This window comes from Borostomias antarcticus, assembly GCF_949987555.1.
Source record: "Borostomias antarcticus genome assembly, chromosome: 2".
Lineage (NCBI taxonomy): Eukaryota > Metazoa > Chordata > Actinopteri > Stomiiformes > Stomiidae > Borostomias > Borostomias antarcticus.
Window position 1 is genome coordinate 35,965,837 of NC_140235.1, and position 27,134 is coordinate 35,992,970.

The window sequence follows — 27,134 nt, forward strand, 5'->3', positions numbered from 1 at the left end:
TCGAAAAATACTTAGGGGACCACTTTTTTACTTATGGCGCTTAAAAACGTTTTCCTGCTATAACTCCACCAAACAAACTCGGTTGGTGCCGAAATTTTGTATGAAGCTAAGGCACTGGTATATGCATGTACAAACGTAACCACGTCTTCGAGGTTGCCGTAGTTTTAGAGAAAATGCGCATGTTACTTTCGTCCTCCGTTACTTTCGTCCCGGCTCTCCCCTACTGTGCCTGTCCATTGTGACCGTGACACTAACACACCGCGTCAAAGCTAACGCTAACTGCAAAATGCAGCTACTGTAATCAGTGGCTTGACTGGTAAAGGGTTCTTTCAACACATCTGCATATACAAACACAGACACACACACATGCACGCACACATGCTGCCATGGGAATATACATAGTTCAGTCAGTTTATGCTGAGATTGAGTCATACAATTGTAATCATAGCTGTCACCACCACTGTCTGTCCCTGTCAAAAGTCTACTGAAACCAATAGAAATTATAATGATGATAATTATAAATCATGGTGAAAATGGCTGTTTGACAGGGTATCGCAGCTACAAAGCAGGCTTGACAGGTCAATACTAGTCATCACAGGAAAATATGTTCTACACTCTCACTAAGCAAACAAGACCTTAATACTTTTTTTGCTTGCTCATAGATGATAGAAAAAGGAACCCTTCGTGAAACTCTGCTACTGTATGTTGCTATGTTAAGGAACACTTCCTAGAACCCTGTACCTCGCTGAGGATAGAAGGATCATCTCATCGGTCCACTGCATGGGATGATTATAACCCTCATTAAGAGTGGAACTAGAGTCTGTAAATCTTGGGAGGCAGCCTTGTTTAACATGTAGCACAGTGTACCAGGGAGAGTGGGCAGCCATGACACACACACACACACACACACACACACACACACACACACACACACACACACACACACACACACACACACTGTCTCTACTCAGCTACCTTCTCTACGGTTTACAGCCCCTGAGGAAGAGAAGGAGGACGCCCCTAAAACAACTTAATGTCTCTGTCGATACTGCATGGTGCAAGATACGTTTATGACTTCTATATCATCTCAACTGTGTGTGGGGGGCGCGTGTGTGTGTGTGTGTGTGTGTGTGTGTGTGTGTGTGTGTGCGTGCGTGCGTGCATGTGTGGGCGTATGTGTGTTTGTTGATGTTTGTGAGAGTATACTGTATGGTCCAACCTCAGATCCACAAGGAGATGTATCCCTCAGGGACAGCACTGCAATTTTTTGATCAAGAACACACCTGTGCAGTTACCCAGAATGCACTGCTGCGCCAACAGAGTGGAGATCTATGAACTTGTGTCCCCCTTCTGTTTTGACCTGTGTCTTCTTGGTGTTCGCAACATCCATCATTACCAACGCGGGGTCGAGGACAGGGCTCGTCCTATTTCCCCCCACCTGTGTAAAGCATTGTAGCACACCTGCTCTGTTCAAGCAGAACAGGTGTAGTAATATTAGTCCAAAAAGCAACAATGTCAATATTTCAATGGGATTTTTTATTTAATTTAATTACAGTATGGTTAATATAATATATAACATTCATTTAAATATGCTGTACAACAATGTCCTCTCTAGTTGGGGTGCGCGGCTGAGTAGTTTGGTTTTGCTTTGTGGATTCGGTACAGTGTGCGTTCGACATGCTGTAATATGCTATGGGAGGAGTGTGTCTAGGTCTACGCTTGCTGTTAGATCAAAGAGGGCCCAGCCAGGCTCTGTGTGTGTGTGGCCTCTCTGCTCCTTTCATCTAGCATTCAATACTCTCTCAAAGTGCCAGGAACTAGACCTATCCTCCTAGGGCACGGTCCCGTGTCTTCCCTGCCTCCCTCTCTCGCAAGGTTATGGCTCTTTATTGATCCTGAATGTCACTACTGCACAGTGCATGGCTAATGGAGAAAGCAATTGTAGCACACGTTCTCATATGCGCACCCGCATACACGCGCGTACCCACGCACGCACGCACACGCACACGCACACGCGCACACACACACACACACACACACACACACACACACACACACACACACACACACACACACACACTCACACACCCACCGACCCCCCCCCCCACACACGCAAACACACACAAACACACTTTTATATTATACACACTTTTTATATAAATGTATTTATCAAGTATAATGACTCGTGTGAGATACGCCTTTCGCTATGATCATGCTGCATGAGATTTTATGGATAGCGCTGTCATCCGAGGACACCATACACCTGGTGAGTAATGATGAGGAGAAATTGGGCAGGAGACAAAGAAATGAGACAAATTGTTCTGGGATGGCGCTAAATGAAATATGCAGCCCAAAGTAGTAAAGGTGCTCAATGTCTCCAGGACATAATCTCATAGAGGCCTGTTGGATGAGAACCTTGGGGTTTGGCACTGAGCTCTTGGGGGGGCTGGCTTCGCCTTGCCCTTGGTCCAAATCGGTGTTGACTAAGTGATTAATCCCTGTCTAAATCTCCCTGCTTCGTCAGCCTCACTCTCCATTGAGATCAATCATGCAGGCCAGTCTTTAACGAGGGGACTGATGCTAAAGCCCCCCCCAAGCTCATTAACCTGTCTGTGAGAAAAGGCTACAGAAAAGGAGACCATTTATTGTTGTCTTAATCTCTCACAAATGTTTGTCTCTTCTAGTGGGACAAATTGAATGGGGCTTTTTTAATGGTTCAGATTGCATAATTTAAACCAATAACTCTATTGGCAGTGGCATTATACCATATCATTCAAATTCCAATATAAAACCACCACTTAGGCAACATAACCAGATGCAGTGAAAATCAATGGGCCCAGTAGAAATATGGATACTCTTTAAGATAGTCTGAAAGAAAACAGCGAAAAAATGATATTTATGTGAGAGCTACCCAGTCCAAGGAAATCAGGTATGCAGAAGGAGAGAATAATAATGGTAATCGATAATTAAATTTATGGTTTCACATAAACCAAACAGTTTCAGTATTCAGAGCTGGCTTAAGTGTGAGCTGGTCACTCAAGTGAGCTATGTTGGTTATTATATTTTATTTCAGTTGCAGTGTTGTTTACTTTGTGTGAATTTTGTGTGCTATAATTTTGCAGTGTCATTCTTATTTTTATTTACTTGGTATGTTATCATTATGATTTTTGCGTGTTTGGTTATTCCTGCATGTTTTTTGTTTATCTCACTGGCCTGACCATCACATGACTTCTACTGCCCCATTTAGGAATAGACTACACCTGTGGCCACGCACACATAATTATCTGGCTGAATTAGCCTACCACGGGCGCCAGAGGACTGATTGATGAATCCCCGAGGGGAGGGGCGTGGACTGTTTTTAGTCATTTAGGATCGATGGCAGCAGCACAGATGACGGCGGCAGCACAGAAATTACAATACTACCGATACGGCGCTCTGAGGACAACGAGGGGGAAGTGACAGACCTGGAAGAGTTGGTGCGCACGACCAGAGCTAGGCCAGCGAGACGACAGCTCCAGCTGACGGCAAACACCGCATGCTAGCGGCTGACAGTGGAAGAGAGTAAAATCTCTCCCTCCCGCGTAAGTCTCTCTACATGGTGCGTTGAAGACAACTCGTGACTCGGGAATTCCCGACCTACAACTTGTGAAAAACGAATTAAACGCTCGTCCAACTCGGGATAACAAGTCGGGAACTCGGGTATCATTTTGAGCCCCGAGTTGACGTCACAACATGGTGGCATATAATGTTGACTATAAGAATTTTATTATTTTATTATTTTAAAAGTGTTTGTTGACGTTTTAATATGTAATTTGATGTGTGATTGTGCAATATATGTTTGTATTCTATATATGTCTCTCTGATTATAGCAATGTTTGGACTTTTAACAGCTATTTTACCTAATTAGCTAGCCAGCTGTTTTGCTAGCTAACATTAGCTACCATAGCTAATGTTAGCTAGCTAGCTCAGAGCTAGCTAGTTACGTTACTTACTTTTTTCTCCCGAGTTAAAATCGTCATGAATGGAATGATGTCGGGGGTTGGGATTCCCAACTTGGGAGTCCCGAGTTGTCTTGAACGCAGCAATAGACCGGTGTTTGGGTGTGTCAGGCTGTGACGGCCAAAAGCGGCCCAGTGGTACTTATATCAAGAACGCTTTACTGGCACAGAGTTTCCTGTTGTCCGCAGGCTTGCTGGGCAGAGTGGGTTCCGAGGAGAGTGCCGTCGTGGACGCACGGATGGCGGTGGAGAGCCAGGCTTATAGCTGGGGACCAAGTGTGGACACTCCTGGCCACGCCAGCCGTTTATCTCAGTCTTGAACCTTGCCGTGAGAATATTGACTGTCGCCATTTTCTGAAGTAGCCACCTATGGCTAAGTTTATAGCTGCTAGCTAATATTGCCGGCCCATTGAGGGGTTTTATATTGGATTATTTGTGTTTTAAACAATTTATTTTATTTTAGAATAAATAATTTGTTACCCCCTTTACATCTGGTGTCTATGTCCGCTCCTTACGCACCACTTGTTTAAAACTGCTCTCCACCTGGAAACAAACCTAGCCCTGCCTTAGTTATTTATAGTTTTGGTCTACTTAGTTATAACCTTTGGCTTTACACTTTGTTGTCACCTTACTTTATTATTAGGTTAATTTAAGAGTTCCTAGGCCTCTCCCAAACTTAGGTGGCATTGTCGACAGTTCCCCCATAGTAGTCCGGCTGGTCTGGACTTGCTATCAATGGAACAGGATGCTCTAACTCACCAAGACGATGATAGGTCTGATTCACTTTACGGACCCTGGAATTCTATTACCTTATGTCTTGAGAAAGCTTAAAGCTACATGAGATATCTCGGAACTTTGGCGGCCCCTCTGGTCGTGATAAAATCGGGACTGCGTTTTAAGAACCACACTTCCACAATTCCCCACTCACTCGCTGTAATGATGGGGGAAAAAACATCATAACAAACATGCGTGAAGCAGACTGGATTGGGAGATTGTAGCTACTTCAGTGGACTTTCTGTAAGGATGGCCTCAATGCAGGTAAAACCTGGTCTTCTTTCTTTTATGTGCATGTAGATACATTTGCAAGGCGAAGTGTTTGTTGTGTTCCTGATATTGTGACACGCAAAACGTGTCACTTCTGCTTCCACCACAAATTTCCCTGCCAGTGTACTAGCCAGTACACCAAAATTCAAAAATAATAAATTCACAGGGTCTCATGCAGTGTCATGTCACGAAAATGATTTTGGGGGTCTTGCTAAGGCCAATTCACAAACGAATAGCAAGTAAATGTGAACATTGAACTATAAAAAAGTTATCTCATTGAGCTTAAACAGATTTTGTACTATTGAATCTCTGTCATACCCCCCCCCCCCCCCCCACCACTTATTATTTTGTGTTGTTTCTGTCTTGTTCTGTTTGTATGTCATTGCGGTCACTGTCATTGCTTGTATTAAAAAATATATATTATTATACAAAATAGTGGTTTGTTTTATATTATTATTACATCATCAGTGACTTATACAGTAAACTGTATCTCACTCTGGCAGTGTACACTTTGTCTCACACTTCAGTCAGTATCATGTTAGCACATACACACACACACGCGCGCGCGCACACTCGCGCACACACACACACACACACACACACACACACCACTCCATCATTTGTCTGCTGTATATAGCATGTGGTCATGTCAAAGTCCTTTTGATGGCAGCACAATCGCATATCAAGGTATTAGACTTATTGGAGAATAAAAGGGTGTTCTATCTTAATCCATACCTCTCAGTGTAGCTGACAGCTATTTAGGGTTCAGATTTCATTTGAGTCATTGTTGCAGAAGTTATGATTGGCATTGCCTGAGATATGAAGGCTCAGTAAATATGATGCTTTTGAACTTGACATCAATAACTAAGTCCCCAATCAGGAATATCACACATTCTCATATAAGACTTGCTGGGAAATGAGAACATCACATAAAGATGCGAGATGACAGTTCTAACAAAAAAATGAATGCAGTGTGCTGGAAAGTGACAGAGAAGAGCTGGCAAGCATCCATAGGCTTACTTCAGAATCAGAACTAGTCCTTCCTCTGGGTAAAAAAACACACAAATACAGTCAAAAATCCACTCCTTCTGAAACGTTGAAGAAACTATCACAGAGACACAGTTCTTTATTTTTCATTATTTTATTAAAAGTTATTTTACCTTTACTTTACCAGGGAAGTCCTATTGAGACAGATGTCTCTTTTACAAAGGAGCCCTGGCCAAGACAGCCACAAACAGACAATTCAACAAACATTAAAAGCTCATAAAAACACAGCAAAGCATTAGCACACACCATCAAAACACCAACAGGGCACATGTACACATCCACAAGGCATAATAGCACACAATACCACATAGCATGATCAGTAGCAGCAAAAACAGACAATCACACGCCCACATGGAGCAGCACACAACATCAAAACACCAACAGGGCACATGTACACGTCCACAAGACACAACAGCACACAATACGACACAGCATGATCAACAAGCAGCATAAGACAAATCACACGCCCACATGGAGCAGCACACAGCAAGGCATTCAAGGGAGGCATTCAATGAGATATACATACATTACAGTATACACTGTAATAACATATCATTAAAGGACAGCAGGGTGGTTCTTCCTTTTTGGCCTGGTTCTGTTGACTCAATAGTTTTATAGGCCACATGAGTCTCATGGATTTTTTTTGTTCTATGAAATACTGCAGTGACGAACCATCAAGCCAGCTTGTTGGAGCCATCCCAGAGTAGCTCACATTGTACAGAAGAACAGCTTGTGTTCCATTCTGATTTATTCGAATAGGAAGCAGAATGTCCTGGCCTTATTCATCTGGCCGAGACATGTCATTTACTAAGTGCAGAGTATTCAAGACTTGAGTCACATCAGAGCAATGACTCACGGTCTGCTTCTGGGCAAATATTGTTTTGTGTAGGATAATTATAGAAATATAACATGGGATAACTAACACACACACACACACACACACACAACATGGCTCGATTGTAGCGTGCGATCAGCAGTCGATAGTGTTCGGCTTTGTGTTAGATGGTAACCCTGGTGACCAGGTGGGAGGCAGGATGAGAGTTCTGCTCTCGGGAGCGGTTTATTACAGTACAAGGTAAAATCCAAAAGAGTGGTCGGGATCAGGCAGGGGTCAGGCGATGAGTGTCCGTGCCCAGAATCTTATTCGTGTCAGAGCAGGAGGGTCAGGGGAGCCGTGGTATCAGCTTTGTGAAGATGGTAGCCTCGAGGAGGGGCTCGAAGTCGGCACTCATGAGGGGGAGAGGGTACTTGTTCTTGACCGTGATGTTGTTGAGCTCACTGTAGTCGAATGTCTCCTCCTTTCTTCTTCACGAAGAAGAACCCCGCTGCCACCGGGGACTTGGATGGCCAGATGAGACCCTCGGCCAAGCACTCAGAGATGTACTGGTCCATGGCTGCCTTCTCTGGGAGGGAGAGATTGTAGAGCCGGATCGCAGGGTAGGGGGCATCAGGGCGAAGCTCGATAGTGCAGTCGTAGGGCCGGTGCGGCGGTAGCGAGCGGGCGCGTTCCTTACTGAACACCTCTCTCAGGTCATGGTAGACAGAAGGCACGTTGGACAGTTCCAGGGCTTCAGGGCCTGGACGGTTTAAAGGAGCGGAGATCCAGGCGGAGCGGAGGCAGTGGGCGTGGCACGTGGTGCTCCAACTCAGGATCTTCCCGGATCCCCAGCAGACGTACCGGACCAACCAGGGGCGTCCCAGGATGAGGGCGGCGTCGGGAGACGTGATGGTGAAGAGACGGAGCTCCTCCACGTGGTTTCCCGAGATGGTCAGGGTGACAGGGTCAGATGGTGGGTGGGTGACCGGCCCCAGGCTGTGGCCATCCAGGGCGAGAGCTGAGATGGCCGTCTCCAGGGGAACGAGGGGGATTCCCACTCTGAGGGCATGAGGGAACGCCTTATCCAGGAAGCTCCCATCAGCCCCGGAGTCGATGAATGCCTCGGTAGAGAGAGACCGCCCCCGCCAGGAGAGAGTGACAGGAAACCTGGCAGGTTCGGCGGTTAAAGGGGATTTGGTGATTCGGCTCACCAGGAGCTCGCGCCTGTGGTGAGCCTATTCTTTTGGCCATTTGGGGCAGGAGTCCTTCATGTGCCCCTTGCCCCCACAGTAGAGACACCGTTGCAGTCGATGCTTCCACTCCATCGGGGTCAGGTGGGTCCGGTTGACCTGCATGGGCTCTCCATCCGAATTGTGGGTGTTGTCAGGGGGCTGCGCTGTGACGCAGGAGCCGCGGACTGGGATGAGGAGCCGCTCTCTCTCTCCGGCGCTCCCGGAGGTGGTTGTCTATGGCGATGGAAAGAGCGACGAGGCGGTTGAGGTCCGGTGGCTGCTCTCGGGAGACTAATTCGTCTTTCAGAGCCTCGGTGAGGGCGTTGCGGAACACTGCCCGGAGCGCGACGTCATCCCACCCACTCTGGGCGGCGAGGGTCCTGAACTCCACTGCGAACACGCTCCGGGAGCCCTGTCGGAGAGACAGGAGGCGCATGGAGGCCTCCTCGCCGGCGACAGGGTGGTCGAAGATCTTCCTCATCTCACATGTGAAGCTCTCGTAGGAAGGAAAAACCCCCGAACACCTCTCCCACTCTGCCGTGGCCCAGTCCAGAGCCGGACCCGCAAGACGGTTGATGAGGTAGGCGAACCTGGCCTGGTCCGTGGGGTAAGAGTGAGGCTGCAGGTTAAAGACCAGAGAGACCTGCAGTAGGAAGGACTTGCACCCTCCCATATCTCCTTCGTAGCGCACTGGTGTGGGTGCGCACGGATCCCGATAGGATGGGGGTGGTTGGAGTGCAGGACTCTGCGCTTCCACGCCCGCAGGAGCTTGGGCGGCCGCGGAACCGGTGGCTGGGTCGGCTGGTGTGGATGCCGTGCTGACAACCTGGTCCTGCTGGGCGAGCCTGGCCTCCTGAGCAGCGAAGGCCCACTGTTGTTGGTTCAGGAGATCCTGGATGGCGGTCGGGATGGCCTGGCTTAGCTGGGTCTCCATGGTTCGGTGAGCGGTAGCCATCTCCTGGTGCTTCCGCGAGAGGTTCGCTAGGGCGATGCCCTGATGGACTACGGCGTAACGCACCTGCTCCGAAAGTGAGCGGCGCGGGCTACTCCATCGTCTGGTCAGGGCTCATAATGGCCAGATCTTCTGTTCTTCTTCGGTTTTGTGTTAGAAGGAACCCTGGTGACTAGACGAGAGGCAGGAAGTTCTGCTCTCTGGAGCGATTCCTTAAGAGTGGTCGGGAACAGGCAGGGGTCAGGCGATGAGCTTCGGGGTCAGTGTCTGAGTCCAGAATCATATCCGTGTCCGAGCAGGAGGGTCAAGGGAGCCGTGGTATCAGTCTGTGGATAATGCGTGGTGGGCACACAGAACACGAAGCCATAACCGATAGCATAAACTTGGACACTCTGGTCTTGATTTCAAGCAAGGGGCGGGCGAATGACGGGTGTTGGAGCTGCTATTGACTTAGAGCCCAGTCAGAATCTTGATTAGGGAAATAGCAGAGTTCAATTTCACAACATTGACTGTTCATTGCCATTCATGTTGCAGCAGCAGAATTCCTTTTGAATGTGTCATAGACTTTGTGACTGTGAATGTGTCCATATGGACATGAGAAACACTCCCACACAGACACAAGCTCATGCCAAATAACCTGTTAGTCCATAACGGCCTAGGATGAAATGACAGAGATTTGGTTAGAAAAGAAGCTGCTCCTGCACTTGCCTTCACTCTTTCGAGCATAAAACAGCACTTCTGATGAATCTGCAATCAAATCAGGTTCATCAATCAGTCATAAATGCAGGCTATTGTTGGTTCAGTCAGCAAAATGTATCATCACAAATCTACTGCTGATGTCTTTGATTAAATTAATACAATGAGACAGTTTCTGTTAATGAGTGCAATACAATTATGTATTAAATATTTATTAAACTAACATTAAACGACTGTTTTACATCTTAATTTAGTCGTGGTTCCCCTTGAAGGCAATTTGAATCATTAACCAACTCAAAATAATTATGCAGCTTGCTCAAGCTCATATTATCCTCAATTAAACAACAGACAGGCAGCAGTTGTAAATGCTATTTACTGGGATTATATTGATGATTGACTTGTGAATCTCACTGTCATTTCAAATAGCTAATTTACAACTACAACAATTCATTGAAGTATTGACCTACTTAGATCTGCAGCAGAGGCAGTATAGAACGAGACCTCCATGCATTTGTGTTCTAGACAGGAATAAGCCACCATGTACACACACACACACACACACACACACACACACACACACACACACACACAAATCAAATTTCAACACATCCAGAACATGAAAAGCTCTATTACTGTAATAGCTCAGCAAACTAGTACTGTTTTAAATTGGGCATTAAACAATGCTGGACATTAGAATGAAGCCCCCGTTCCCACTCATCCATTCAGTGTGAGAGCAACCCTTTTAAAAATTCTCAGTCTAAAAGCTGACAGATATGGCCCAATTACAATACCTAGTTTCCAGAGAGACTTCTGAAACACACCAGAACCATTGACTCAGGATGTAAATCTCAGAACTCCTGTGAATGTATCAGTATATACAGTAAGCAAGGAGAAGAGGGAGCATTATGAGACTGTTTTTTTTTTGCCTGTTTAACAGCGGCCATGTAAATACAGTCCCCATCACATCTTATTATTTTCTCATTCATTTTTCCAATACAAGGTTTCAAGAGGTCTGTTTCTTTGGAGCATGTATTCAGCCGTAAAAAGCCTGTGTAGACGTCTCAGTGATACCATACATCATCTCGAGTGGGCTACGGGAGTTACCTACAGTACAATAAATAGAAGACTGTTGTCAACGGGGATATGAAAGGACAAATGCAAAATCAGTAGGATGAATTGTGTTGGGATGAAGTGTAATAGTCCACGAAGGAACCAGTCTGTTCGACTTTAGTTTTCAGAGTTGTTTTATTGAATTAATAGCACTAGTGCACATCTATCTATCTATCTATCTATCTATCTATCTATCTATCTATCTATCTATCTATCTATCTATCTATCTATCTATCTATCTATCTATCTAATCTATCTAAACTAACTAACTAACTAACTGACATTTTGGCTCCTGAGCTCAAGTCCAAATGAATGGAGGTGAATGGGTGGCTGTGTTCGGGAGGCTCTGTGGCACTCTCCTCAGGCCGGCTGGCGGCTCAGGCTCTACTCCCACACACCCCAGTCAAAATCTCTGTGACCTTACCATGTGGAGACATGGCTGCTCTTTGTTAGTGTTGTCAGTAGCCGCTGTGAAAAAGGTTGTTACCTTTGGCAGTTTTGCTAAAAAAAAAACTTTCCTAAGCTTACTCCTGCATCCTTGTTTCAGCATCGCTGGGGTAACATTAGCTTATCTGCTTCAGTTTTGAAATAGTTCTCCCAGAGTATCTGAATCATTTCTGCTGACTGGGACACATTAGGCAATTTGACACTATTTAGCATACTGTATGGATTTTTATAAAGATATTATTATTATCGAAAAGTTAATAACAAATAATTCTTAACTATACGTTTATGAGGTGTTTATGGGGCTCTTTGTAGGTTGGGGCCCAAGGCAATTGCTTACCTTTGCCTACCCTTTGGTAAGTTCGCCCCTGCACATCATTAGAATTTCAACAATTTATTTGAGATTTAACATTCAAAACTGAACATCGAAACTGATTACTACCTGAGTACATTTCAACCTGCTGCCATCAGTGCTCGGTTTGTTTACGTGATACTGGGTGCGTCTGCTTGCTTGCGTCCATGAATATCTGACGCAATGACGTTCCATGTAGTGTCCAAAAAACATTTAGTCATTCCTTAAGTAGTTCATTATATGGAGAACACTACAGTACATAGGGAGTTTTTCGAATTTCGAATACAGCTCGAACACAGCTCTGCCCTCTCTCACCTTAAGACTTCTCTGCCCAACACACTCTATATCTGCCCTCACCTGAAGACTTCTCTGACACTACCAGGTATATCTGCCCTCACCTTAAGACTTCTCTGACACTACCAGGTATATCTGCCTTCACCTTAAGACTTCTCTGCCCCTCCACAGCCCCTGACTCAGCCTTCCCCCTGCAGCAGCCCATCAGTGCTGTTTTTCAGAGGCCCAATTATCAAGGCCTGCATGGTAGCAGTAACCTCCAAGTGTCAACCTCTGACAATGCTAAGATATTCAGTGCTCTTTGAATAACGGGAAAACAGAAAGAGGAGGAAAACGGGTTTCTTTCATTTTAACAAAATCAGTCCCATGCCTTAGCATATTGAGCCACTGTAATGCCCATGTTAAAGAAACGGAACTAACCCCCTTCTAGAGTCGAGTGTACCCTATTATTCTGTCTTTAACTTCAACTGAGCCCACAGGAAAGTCAAGGGGCTGAAATGTCCAACTTTCCAAGGTATTAACAATCAAATAGGTTGAGAAGAAAGCTAAACAAGGTGCCTCACTTGAATGGGCTAATATTCAATCATTTCCTGTCATTTTGATAAGTTCGGAAAAACAGTGCTGTAATAGCTTTTTCAACGTGTTCCTTCACACTGTTTGCACAAGCAATCTCTGGAATGAATAGAACAATAGAGACAGCTGTTCTTGTGTGTGTGTTGTGTTTCCATTCAAATTGCAAACAGTGTTTACTGAGACTGCATACTGACTTGTATGTGTTCAGAAAAAATAAATCCATCATGGCAAATGCATGCCTTATGATGGAAATTTCCCATGATCTCCATGGGAACAGCTAGGGAGTGATATTAGCAGGGACCCTGGTAATGAAAAAAATGAATGAAGGAAAATCCAATTAATACTTGCTCATAGATATGTATGTCTGATAGGGATGTCTCACTGTTTGGATAATTTAAATTAGTTTTTGGTGGGATTGTTGTTAAAATACAGTCTATTCAATGGCCATCATATTTATTTTCTTAATTTATATTTCAATGCTACAAATTACTTTGTTCTTTGTATAGCAAAGATGTGCAAAAATTAGATATAGATACGAATGACCGATTGACACATTAAACACATCTCCCATAGAAATTTCACATGAAAACAGCACATGAGTACAGCCAGGTCTTAAATCAAATACAGCAGCGGTCGTTAACCGTCACCATCACCTCAATCAAGGTATTTGTCATCATTGTAAAATTGTAGCTATTGTAGCCTAACAGGAACAGCGCAAGAATGGGTTTTTATTAGCGGATAATCTTCCCATATTTTCCACTATTCTTTTGTGCGGTGGAATGACTGATTAAAATGATCCCCAATGTACAGTAATAGCCTTTGCATAATTTGAGAGGTCAGAATAAAGGCTAGGATGTTTAATCCCATTCTTTTCTCCTCACAGGGAGGATAACAAAAAATATATCTCCTGCCCTCCTGAGCATTTATTCAGTTTTCCAATTAAGGTGAGGGGCCTGGAGGTGGAGCACCAGACAGTCTGCTCCCCCCAGGATGGCAGCTCTGATTGGGAAGGCTAAGCCTGCCAGTGATCACTCCTCAATATCACACCTCTCAGTCTCCTCTTGTCATTTATAACAGGCCTTGATCCAATCAGACTACAACCTCTCATATTGATGAATACGGCTATGACCACGGGACTGTAAGCAGCTGCAAGCATAGAATGATGAGAGCCAAAACGAAAATCTATTTCTCAGTTTGTTTTCTGCTGTGTGAGTAATGGTTTTCACCTTTTCTCAGGGAAAGCCATGCTTCTGTTTTTCTCCAAAGTAAACTATCTCTTTAAGACCCTAGTCTTGATCAACAACACACCCACAGATGAGTCACTGCATGGTGCTCACTGATTTACAATATTATTTTGATTTTAGTCACATTCCTGCCAATATTTCTGTCATCCCTAAGCTCAATAAGGTATTGAAAAGAAATCATTTGATTTCTTGCCTAGACATACGAGATCAGCTCTACCTCTGTTCAGTCCAGCATCTTCTCTGTTGAGTCTGCAGGAGAGCGGTCTGTTCAGAAAGAGGTGTAAACAAGAGACAGCAACTGACAGTGACTCAGCACTTTAATACAGCAGTCGAATGTGATCTCCCCATGACACGGTTATATCAGCAGGAGAAAGCAATGTAATGGGCTCTCTGTCAGTCACTTCCTGTCCCAGATGTACAGTAAGATATGCCGTATGTCACACTGGGGATTTTAGAGAAGTTTGGTCAGATATTGTGTCTTTCTCAATGGCAGGTTATTTGAGTTAAGTAACAAAATACAAAACATGCAGGTTGCAGATGCACGGGCCCACCACAGTGCGCCATCCATGCAAACATGAGTGTGAAACCTTCCGGACAATTCCCGACTGACTGGGACTGTTTTTGTTGTTGGTAAAAATCAAGTTGCGGCATAAAAGCAAGAGGGATGGCCGTCCCTGGATGTGGATCCAGTCCGTCCACATGACAGCAGCCTGTGTGAAAGGCCATTCAAATAAGAGGAACAAATCAATCGACACGTTTCAGTTTCTCATGTCTGCGCTCTGCCTCCGTCTCTGATCCACCTGAAATACTGTAAAACTCTCTCAATTCATCGGTTGCACACTAACCAGCTACATTTTAATTATTTGAATATTTTGAAAATGTTGCTTACATTGTTGTGTAGATGATGAAAACTCATCAAGTATGTATTGAAGGCAATGAAATGTCAGGGATTGTTCCCAACAGAGGTCCTGTCACATATTCCATCACTGGCAATTTGACGGTCTGACCGACAATTTCCAATGTGCACAGGAAAACAATAAAAACAAATCAATTGCCTGTATTGGAAAACGGAAGAGAAACCTTTTTTTTAATGACTGGTCTCATGGATGCAGTTTGGTAATGTTAGACTATACACTATGCTGGTTTCATCTGATGTTCTTCTATTGTTGTTAGTAGAACATTAGATGATGCAAAAGTACCCAATAGAAAGGAACACATTTTCAACAATGCTAACAAATGATGCTACAGTAAAAGTCTGCTATTGTGATAAAACAAAAAAGTCAGTACCTCGTAATCAGAAGAGCTGGTTTCAATCCACCTCTTCTACAAGAACACGGTTTCACAAATGGACTGAATCAAGTTGAGTTTACTCCAGAGTACAAGTCTCTCTCTATGCTCAGTTCCCATATGAATCTGCAGTAGCAAGGTTAAGTGAGGTCTCGCTGGCTGTGTAACTGAAGGAGAGAAGGAACAGAATGCTCTGAGCCCAGTGCAAACTCTCAGGGGGAGGTGAGTCAGTCACTCAGTCACTCAGAGACACAATGAGCCAAATCATTTTAACTTCACATTTTACAGATTGATCGACTCATGTACAGTAACAACAGACTCTTTCCTATCATTTATTTGGACACATTGCACATTTCATGTTCAAAACCATATATTTACTGGAAAGGATAGTATCAAGCAACTTGCAGCTGATGTTTTGACAGGATGAAAGAGCAAATTCATTTAATTGCATAATAGATACTAGTTATCCATTATGCAATTAAATGACTACAGATGACAGTCAACTGAAGATACATTTTCGATATTAATGTGATGTGTCCGTTCACACTCTGGGGAAGAAATTTCCTGTTCTAAAACCATGGGCTGGAGAATAATATTATATAATGTTGTGTTTTATTAAAGGAACAGAGAGGTCTGCAGTCATGAGGTGATCATCCCCTTTGATATTGTCTCTGTTGCACCTGCAGCCATCATTTTATTATGAATTCAAAAAACAGTATAGATCCTGTCAGCAACATCCTGGAGTATTTTAGCAATGGATAAGTGAATAAGTGAAGTGAATGGCATCACAGTATAACGATGGTTATATATTGTAACCCTAGTTCTATGAGTGGAGCAGAGCCCCACAGGGCTAGTTCCTATTGACTTGTGAAACCTAGCCAGCTACAATTGACAGAAGAAAAAACCCATACCTATGCACTGGACCTGTGCCCAACCAGGTCCAGTGCATCACTGTATAAGCTGTCTTCGCCTGCATATCTGCGGCTATCCCAGAATTCCAGTGAGCAGACTGTAACTCTAGTTCTATGAGTGGAGCGGAGCCCCACAGGGCACAAACTTTGCTGAATCCACTCAGCAAAGTTTGTGCCCTGTGGGGCTCCGCTCCACTCATAGAACTAGAGTTACAATACTTAACCATCATGCTATTTCGTGGAGCTCCGCCCCACAGGCTGTGAATGCTAGATTTAATTTGGATATCTAGAAATGAATGAAGAGTAAAATAAGTAAATAAAAAGTTTTGCCGAGGTTTGATCCGAAGATTCAAAGACTGGTTCTTTATTCCCAAAATACATACAGTTGCAACTGCGCTCTTGAATGGAACACAAACATAGACAGTGTTTCCCACAGGATTTTTGGCAGCTATGGGGGGTGGACCTCCGACTCTCTAGGGGGGTCCGGGGGCATGCCCCCCTGGGAGAATTTTTAACATTGTTGAGAGCAAAATCAAGAAGCCATAGCAATTTAATCATCGGACCACATTTGGTTATGAAAGGGGATGGCAAAGAAGTAGTCATACACAAATCATGGTAAACGAGACAGTACTTTAATAAATAAAAATCAATATTAAATAACATCCAGTGTCGTGCCCAGTCTTTTTTTTAATGAAAATACAGGTAACACCCTGACAAACAACTCAATGTGCCAAAGACCACAGTAACATCTACTGTACAAAAGGCTATTTAATGCAATGCGGGACATGAGCCCTTAAAAATGTCAGTTATGAAAAAGAAAAATCTGGGAAAAAATGTGCCACTGGAAGCTGAAATGACTGCAGTGGCTTAAAAGAGCCAGCTAACCATCTCACCAGGGCAGAGGGCCTGGACATCTTACTGGTCTAATATATCTCCCACCCTCTCTCCCTCCTTCCTACCATCTAATGAGCCTTTGACACTAACAGTGTGAGTGAGTGAGTGTGTGTGAGAGAGTGAGTGAGTGAGTGAGTGAGTGAGTGAGTGAGTGAGTGAGTGAGTGAGTGAGTGAGAGAGAGAGAGAGAGAGAGAGAGAGAGAGAAAGAGAGAGAGAGAGAGAGAGATGAGTTAGGGAGCTACCTGCCCTGCTGCCTCTACCTGCCCTCCTGCCATCTGAGAGTCAGAGTCAGTCCCTCTCTCTCTCTGTCCCTCTCTGAGAGACTGCTGGCTGCTGGTTGAGGCTGCTGGCTGGAGAGGAAGCTCTCCTGCCTGAGAGTCAGAATCAGTCCCTGTCTCTCTCTCTGTCCCTCTCACGCCACTGGCTCTGCTGGCTGCTGGTTGAGGCTGCTGGCTGGAGAGGAGGCTCTCCTGCCTGGAGAAACCGTCTCTCCTGTTGTAAATAAACATTTCACTGTTAGTCAAGCCACTTCATTTTTTTGACAAAAGCTTATGAATAAATTATTCATAGGCAATATGTTTGGCTATTGACTTGGCATCTATTGCTACGTTTACGTTATCCTAGCTAGCAAGCCAACGTTACAGGCTCCGCAGCAGTTTCTTCATCTGCTTCTACTCTCACCTTCTCCTTGAAGAATGTATATATTGGTCTGGTACTCATGACCTGAAAGTCAAGAGTACAAACATATTAGCTAAGCTTAAGACAGTCCCGTTTTTCAATGACATTGGCCTGACTAACGTTCCATGCAAACCTATATAGCTAACGTTAGCTAGTGCTAGCCTAACTTTAGCTAGGTAATGTTGCTGGTAGCTAATTAACAGTCTAGCTTGCTAGCTGGAAAATTTGCGTTACATAGACTGGAAAATGAACGTTGCAGCATAGCCCAAATTATGTTTGGACAAGTAGACAACTACAGTGGATATTCAATATGGATTGCATTGTATATATTGTAAGTAGCTAATGTTAACTTACAAACAACCGTGTCTCAACTCTGTGTGGAATTCCAGCGTGAATCAATCTTCTATTCTATCTTCTAGTTCTATTAATACATCCATGGAATCAATGCAGCTGTGTGCAATTCACACTTCCAACAAGTGTGATTGATACGCAACCTATTTCAATCCACGCGATTTGCGGGGGATGGGGAGGAGGAGTAGCCCAGCAGAGTACCATGAGCACAGCACAAAACACAACAGTGTTTGAGTTTTGTTATTTATTTATGAGAAGTCAAAACTTTTGCAGCTATGGCGGGACAAATTCATTCATGGTGGGCCGCCATGGATGAATTAACGTATGGGAAATACTGATAGAGATTCACACGAAAACTGACTTTCTCTCTTGTGCACCGCTTTTATATTCAAAGTTAGGCCCGGATATGACATTTCTAGAATCTGATTGGCTAACCCATCATTTACATGTCATCAACAATGGCGAACCAACAGGGTCGAAAGTTCAACACGTGATACCACAGTGATATGACCAGATGGTTCTGGAAAGACAATGACACAATGGGAACCACAGTTTAGTAAACACTAGGATCATAAACGAGGCCTGGAGATGTCGTTTTAATCTACCCCCCCTAGAGAGGTTATCCTGCTCACCAGACGGTCCCGCCCTGGAACAACATGTCTAACGCTGACTCCCGCTGGTGGCTGGGCCCAGCACAGAAGACGCCACAGAGACAGGCGACATGGATAAAAGATGATAAAGGACAAAAGTTGACGGTGATGACTAAGTCGCCGCCGCACAAATGCCCTCCACAGACACACCATTGAACAGGGCAACCGACGTGGCCACGCCCCTCGTAGAGTGTGCCCAAACAGCCCCAGGCAGAGGGCGACCCGCAGTCTCACAAGACCTGGAGATGCCCTCACAAATCCACTGGGAGAGACGCTGTTTGGATAGTGGCGAACCCACCTTCCCCGGGCCATGACAAACCAACAACTGGGGGGTAGTACGGACTGCAGCCGTGCGCTCAACAAAGCAAGTCAGCGCGTGCACAGGACACAATAAATGCAAGCAGGCCTCTTCCTTGCTCGCATGCGATGGAAGATAAAAGGCTCTCAGCTCCAAATCCTGTGCGCTGGACACTTTCGGAATGAAAGACGGATCTGTGCGTAAAACAGCCTTGCTCCCATCACCCGTGATGAGAAAGACTGTCAGCGCTCTCAGATCACTGACCCGTTTGCCCGATGTCAAAGCAAGGAGCAAAGCGGTCTTGATAGAGAGCCACTTGAGGGAAACCTCCATTGGTTCGAACGGTGCTCCACATAGCACGTTCAAAACCAAAAGCAAATCCCAAGGCGGTGCTGTAGCCTTGCGCACAGGGTGCAGACGGTGCACGGCGGTCAGAAAATGCTTAACCAGGGGATGTCCATAAACCATGGTTTTGGCAAACCCCTCATTTTCATTTCATTTCAAACCTTTATTTATACTTGTGAAGCACTGAGGTTTCCCTCATTTACAGTGATGACAAGTTTACACAGAGACACAAATCAAATCAACAAAACAAATGCAATATACAATAATAATAATTAAAAACAGTTACAGGTTGAAGTACATAGGTCGAGGGCCATGGCCTTAAACTCTGTTACTGAAGGAAGGACCTCAAGCCTTAGAGTCTGTTGTAGTAGAGAAAGAGATGGCCAGCCCACCTTATGATAAAGAACACAGTGGTGAGTGTCATATCTATCACCCGAAATAAATCTTATGGCCGAGTGGTAGACAGTCCAAGGGTTTCAAGATTGTCACGGAAGCATGTCTATAGATAGTGTCACCATAGTCTTATACTGCTAGAAAAAATTGGGCATTGAAAGATCTAAGATTTCTCCTCAAGACAATGCGTGGCCTTGTTTTCACCAGCTTTGTAGATCTAACGCGAGCCGTAGTACAGGGGTCACTTATACCCACATCTTCAAAAATCAAAAAATCAAAACACAGCAGGCAGAAATCCTGTCACATCTATTGGAAAAGATTAAATCAATAAGGGTGGATTTAACATCATTTTTTGGATTCGGCTTAGTGGGCTCAGTAACGAGATTACCGCTCACTCCTTCAGGGAGCCAGAAGCAACACTCCGCCAGTCCAGATTAAAGTTATCCAACACAATCATCTCAGAATTTGAATACAAGGAGAGCATATCAGCGATTCTGCCAATAGCACTGACCTCAGCCTTGGGAGGCCTGTAAACACCAACCACAAATAATGAGTTGCTAGACTCAATTCAACCTTCAGTACAAGCAGTTCAAAACACTTTGGGATGGTAATGGCATTCACAGCAGAGACAGACAGGCACAATTTTACATACATAGCAACCCCACCACCCCTGCCTGATCTATATACATTATAGTGCTGGACAGCTATGGAAGAGTCACTATCAGACTTCTTTAACCAGGACTCAGACAGTACCAGGACATCAGCGTTAGCCTGAGAGACTGGGATTTTCAGATGATTTAATTTATGTTGCTGAAGGAGACTTCTTATGTTTAAATGAATCAGCCCAAGCCCTTTCCTTTCCTTAAAGGCAGTTGGCTTATTTAGACAAGCCATAGTGGGCTCTAAGTCAGAAGGGACAGAGCTTACAATGACAGGGGCCTGGGTCAAGGGGTGTAGGTATCTCATAATTGGACCACAACGGACAACAGTGCGATTCACCTGAGGCCTAGGCCTAATAGATGTGTCAGCCCCAATTTGAATGACGGACAGGGAATCTAACCGTGATTCTAGAGGGTATGTGTTGAGGGATAGCTGTTACATGGAGAGGTAGACAATCACCAGAAAGCCCTGATGTAGCCCGATCCGTAGGAACAGGAGGTCTATAGTCATGGAGTACACAGTCATTAAAACGGATCAGACTTCAGACCCCGCAGCACATCAGAGCCAGGTCAATACTCATTGACAACAGACGGGTACCTGACCTGCTGGGATGGAAGCTGTCCCAGGCAAAGAGGTCCTGTCGGTTCCAGAATGTGGTGAAGTTCTTAATGAAAGGAACCCTCAGCTGGCAGCAGTAGCCTTTCAACCAGATGTGGAGCTGGCAGATCCTGCTGTATTTGGTGTCACCATATTGGGGAGAGGAGAAGGGACCGGAGATGATGCAGGTCTTGCCCATCCCCAGAACAGTGCCAATCAGGGCCTTGAAGTCCTTCAACCGTTCAGACTGCTCGAGCCTGATGTCATTAGACCCAACAGCCCTCTAGAGCGCTCTTTTCCCATTAGACTGCAAAACCCGGGCGGTGAGAGTCTCACCACTGTGGCGGTGTGCCTCAAAGCGTCAAAGAGGCGATGGAACCAGAACCAGCAGGTCGTCCAAGTACGCAAGAACCCTGATGCCGTGCCAGCGCAGTAGCCTCAAAGCCATCTCCACACAAATGGAGAAGGTCCTGGGAGTGCGCGCATATCCAAAAGGGAGGCTGGTATACAGTATTCGTACTGTACGCCACTCCCTGGAATGCAAAACGCAAAAACATCCGATGCCAAGGAGTTATCGGCATGTTGAAGCAAGCGTCTATAAGGTCTATGCTGATGCAAAAATCGCCGGGAAGGAAAGCTTCCAGCATCTGCCACACCATAAGCAAATGAAACTTACATTTTGCCTCCGCCTTGTTGAAAAAGCTAATTTGGTCAAAAGACCAAAATCTTATTTGGCATGAGGAAATAGCGGGAATAACATCCCACTTACCTCTGCTCCTACAGGACCACAGTTACTTCTCCCTTTGATAAAACCTCCGCAATTTCTGCTGACAGAGCTGCGGCTTGATCGCGATGATGCATCATCGTCTCCACAAAGCTTGTGAAGGGCGGAGGGGAGCAGTGAAACAGAATGGAATATCCCTCCGTTAGAATGCGCTGTAACCAGCTGTCCAGGAGACACTTCTCCTGCCAGACTGCTAAGCGGTTCGAGAGAGGCTGTGCTGGAGATCGTGGCATCAGATCGTGGAATCGCGATCTAGCTGGCACACGCGTGCTCTGAGACAGAGTGAAAATGCTGCTTTGATTCTCAACATTCTTTTGGAAGTTTGTCATCTCATTTGCATGAAAACCAGACAGAGTGTAAACAATGTCATGCATAGTAAACAAGTGTGAACGAGCTGACTCATGCCTGCCGTGAGACAGAGTACGAACACTGCCATACACAACAGACCTACTGTACTGTTAGATGAAGGCTGAGCATTAGTGTTAACAACACCCTTCTCACACTGTCAAATGTTTTAACTGCCGTAGAAGAAAAAAACATGTCGCCGCTCGAACTGAGGATCCCACAACCCCAAAAGTACATTCCGTGCTCACCTGGCGTGTAGCCCCTCTACCTGTCGGAACAACACGAAAGGGCTCAGCCACTCGAGTCGAGTCACTGGTGCCATGCTAAATCCCGCCGGCAGCTGCAGCGAGGGATGTAACACATTCAAATAGGCGAATGTCGGGCCAACGAGTCTCGTTGAACGCTGCGTCCCTGCATTCCCGGCGGTGCCGTTGGTTGTCACGTCTGCTGGGACAGCAGGAGAAGACACCACGGCTTGAGCCGGACACATCAAAGTTTTCCAACGGGACCGAAGCTCTGAGTGGCCCGGTCCTGTCGTACTGACAAACATTCCCCCACCTGAGAATTTTCGAAGTAAGATTCTAGTTCTTCTGTAAAGGCTTTTTTAAATATTTAGCATAGCACTAATTAGTCGCAGCACATACGTGTGTAAACTTCTGCAAACTAGGTAGCCTAGCAACATAAACAATAACAATAGCTACCGTAAGTAGTTCCGCTTCCTGAATCCCCTCTGTGGATTGATCTACACATCTACAACGGTCACGTCAATACAAGTCAATGGATTTCATAAAATGATCAATAAAACCCTACAGGATTCATACTTTGCGGTGAATTTGATGTCAGAACACCAACGGACACCAATTACCCCCTCGGTGAGCTTCTTGTCTTTGAAATCAAGAGTTTAACATGTTTTTGAAAGATTTTTCAAGGTGCCCATTGTAGGACGGAACGCTCAGTGAGATGAGAGCTTTTCGCTGCGAGGTTTGTTCAGAGCCATCACTCTGTACGGTGGCTTGTCACTGGCAGTGGTTTACACCCACTCAGTTTCCTAAACAGGAAATCTGCAGCTAAGATTTAGGTTTGCTATTTTGGTCTAACTCACTGTTCAGCCGTTTTGTACTGTATGTGTTCAATGTGAACCTATTCTTGCCTCCCTGTTAACTGTACACTAAAGATCCTAAAATCCAAATCCTTATAGCCACCGCTTCTCACTCCCAAGACGTGTTCACAATAGGTAGGATATCCGTAGATCAGAGTTTCCTATTTGTTAGGTCAAAACTGTCTATATCCCTCACGCTGAGAGGTGACATAGAATTCCCAAATTCCTATTGCCTCCAACCCGAGTATACCCCCTGACTATGCTTGGAAAAGGTTTATTGGACTTTATCACTTTGTTTCCAACTAAACAACCTTCGGTTCCGCCTAATTTGGGGCTGTAACGGGCCTACGGGATACCACCAACTAAGTTTTCGTATTGTGTTGTTTCTGACCAGTGGTTGCCTTATGTTTTCCTAAGAATCCGTATAGCAACAGTACACCTGTCTTTCTTGTTAATACCCCCTTTAGCTCTGTGAGCCCAGGTTTCATAACACCAGAGTCAAACGAGTTGGTCGGATTCTGCTCTAAACAAGCAGGTTATACTTTCACTTTCTAGAGTTGAATCTGAGGATTGTTGCCCGTCGGCCACTTTTCCTATGTTCAGACTTCTAGAAGCGTAAATAGGACCAGTTCGCACTTACCCCTTCTAGATGTTTAGCCAATGCAGGAGAGGAGGCAGTTCTTTGAAGAAATGGATTGTCCAAAAAAGCTCTTCAAAGATTATGAAATTTATTTAAAAAAAGATGCAAAGTTTTGCCAACACAGAGTACAGAAATCACAAGTGATTGGTACAAAGGATTGACCTCCCTTTTCTCTCTCTATATTATCCTAAGCTAACATTCAGTATTTATACTATTCTTAAACAGTCTGAGCCCACGCAGCTTGTGGTCAGATAAAACCATACCTATGCCAATTATTACAACATAAAATTCCAACATACATCCGATTAACACATCTATTACCAAATTTGGGCGGAAGGAACTTCCTTATAAGGTTACATTTCCTTTATACCACCTGCGTACCTACGTTTGTGAAACCATGTCCGTGCGTCACTCACGCCACACATACATATTCAACCTCCCTGCCCCCTGTCTACCTACGTTTGTGAAACCAGGTCTGCATATGTAAGTACGTCACCCACGCTATACATGCGTATGTGACCTTCCTACCACCTTTATACCTACGTCAATCAGACCAGATATATAGACAGTCAAGAGTTCATCGAAACCACTTAAATGCGTCACTCATAGTTGTCACCTGCTAGAGAAGAAAAACTCCCCTCCTGCATAAGACACACTTCCGTCACTTGCAAGAGAATAATCCCCCTGTCGCATAGTTCCACAGGAAACACCATATTTAGAAGCTACAGTATGCAGGCAGAAAGAGACATGAGATGGAATCCCCAGGTACCCCAAGGTCAAAATGGACTGTGAATGGCCACTCGTTCAACACCATCCACATCCATTGTAAACGGTGGTAGAGCAATTATCAGACTTTCTCAAAAGTGCTAGTTTTGTCAACGTTTTGATCTGAACCATTGTATATGATCATAAATAACCTTAAAACAGGGCTAAACATGCATTTTCCCTTTACTACTCCTTTAAGGAAAGTGTTATGCCATGCATTTCTTCAGTTAAGTTTGTAATATATTTTAGATGTTTTTGTCAGCTAGATTTAATCTATCAATGTAAACTAGTCATATTACGTGATTATTCAGTGTTCTGTCTTATTCTTACCCTCCCTGTTCCTGTTTGAAAACCATACGGCCCTAATGCAGTTGTTGCTGCTGGCACAACATGCTTTCCCAGCCATCCCTTCAGCTCTGCTTTCTCATCAGAGGTGGGGGATTAAACAGCAGCCTGGACTTGATTCCTCCGGCTTCAGCAGAGGCTCTACCAGGTCACTCACCCCACATATTTACCTTTCAATTTCAAGCTGTGCTTCACACTTTATTGCACTCTCTGTTTCCCTGTGAGAGCCAGCAGGTTGATCAGGTCTCATCCCCTCTAGACAATGATAAGGAATCGGTTCTGTCATGGAGTGTGCCCTCTCTGAGAATTCTTACAGCCCATGCACCACAACTGTGTGAACTATCTTGATGTATATGGTTTATATAGGCTGTTAAACCCCACCACAGGATAACCACTAAAATAGTTCTGTTATCAGACACATTAATCTGCTAGATTCCAGGTGTTCATCCTCTCGGAGGCATGATATGTCCTACAATGGTGGTTGACCGCTTTGACCCCTTTCTGCACCAGTCATCCTACAGTAGGTTCAGTGTTCCAGGTAAGCTTGGAGCGCTTTGAAGAAGAGCTTAGGGCTGACGAACAAAATAAAAATAGATCAATGTTTGCAGTATCAGTTTTGCACTGATAATCCTATCTCTCTGAAGTCCTTGATGTGATAAGAAAGGAGTCAATCCCCACTCGTGTTGCTTAAACGCCAGCCTCGGGAGCAGCTCTGTCTCCTGAAAACCGGTGATAACTCTCCTATCCCCGGTCCAGGAATAATCCCATGACCACAAAAGCCTCATTCACCCATCAGTCTCACGCCTGACGTTGCGCTCTACTCTTCTCTGCAAAAACTCCTTTAAACTCCTTTAGAATTAACAACATAAGGAGATACAAGTGCCAGAACATTATCTTTGTCAAGGGGCCAGTGAATCCCAGTGTTGTACAGAACAGGTATGAAAAAAACACTCCTTTTCCTGGAGAACAGATGCCAGGGATTTTCAAAAAGTCTTCTGAACAAACGCTACCAAAATGAAAATGTGCCTTTTGAAAATGAGTCCTTTCCTGTGAGGGGTTGTTTGAAACATGGAAGCATGTTCTGTAGATGTGCAGTATTAACAGAGAACAAAAGACGGTAGGGGAGGAAACTGAGCTTTTGTATTCCAGAGCATAATGACAGTAAACAAAGGGATGAGACTGCCAGTGACAAAGCAAATTAGCCACCTACTGGTGCTTCACTGTCAAACTCCCATCCTTTACCCAAGAGTGAGTGAGAGAGAGAGCTGTGCATGTAAATGTTATAATTATTTACACACACACACACACGCGCGCATGCACACGTGTACATACACACACACATACGCACACACACACATACGCACACACACACATACGCACACACACACACACACACACGCACACACACACACACGCACACACACACACACACACACACACACACACACACACACACACACACACACACACATCTGTTACTGTGTTAATGTTAATTTACTGTGCAAATATTTACTGTTAATTATTACTATTACATATTGTTATTTCTACTCAGTTGTTTGTTTTTCAATTTAAATACATTTGAATGTATCAAAAGCTTTGGCAGCACAGATGAAATATTTGTCATGCCAATAAAGTGAATTGAATTGAAATGGCTTTAGTTTAGACAGAGAGAGATGGGATGGGATGTTTTGTCCCAAACAGTGAGAGGAGTACATCTGATCTCACGAACAGTTGAAAGGTTGTCGGTTATGTTTCTGATCTGCCATCTTAGGGAACCTGCTTGTTTGTGTTCCTGCTGGCGTCTGCTCAGTGGTGTGCTGTGTTGGCCTGACACAGACATGATCTGGGGGAGGAGAAGGGTCCAGAACAGCTTTGGGGTGGAGAATGTAGAGGGTCCTCAGAAAAACGACTAAAAAAGGAAACCTCAAACCATTGGTTAACTTGCCTTCATAACTCTTCCTGTAGGAAAGGTAAGATTCCAGATACATGCTGTATCTGATCCAGTGTTTCCAGCACCATGCAGTAACATCTCCAGTACTTGCAGTCTTCTTTGATGTTCATCCTTGATCATGTCCACTTGAAGAAGAGGCCCCTGGCCATCGGCAGGGATGATTTGAAGTGGCAGGGTAAGGTACTTTATCTACAAGGTGGAGTAACATTAACATGGAAGAGCTTCTCCTCACTTTGATCAAGCTCTGGTTTCACAATATATAACATTTAAGAGAGGAGAACATCTTGCATTACTTACAGCTGTGTAGGGGATTACATTGGGTCTCTGAAAATGTAAC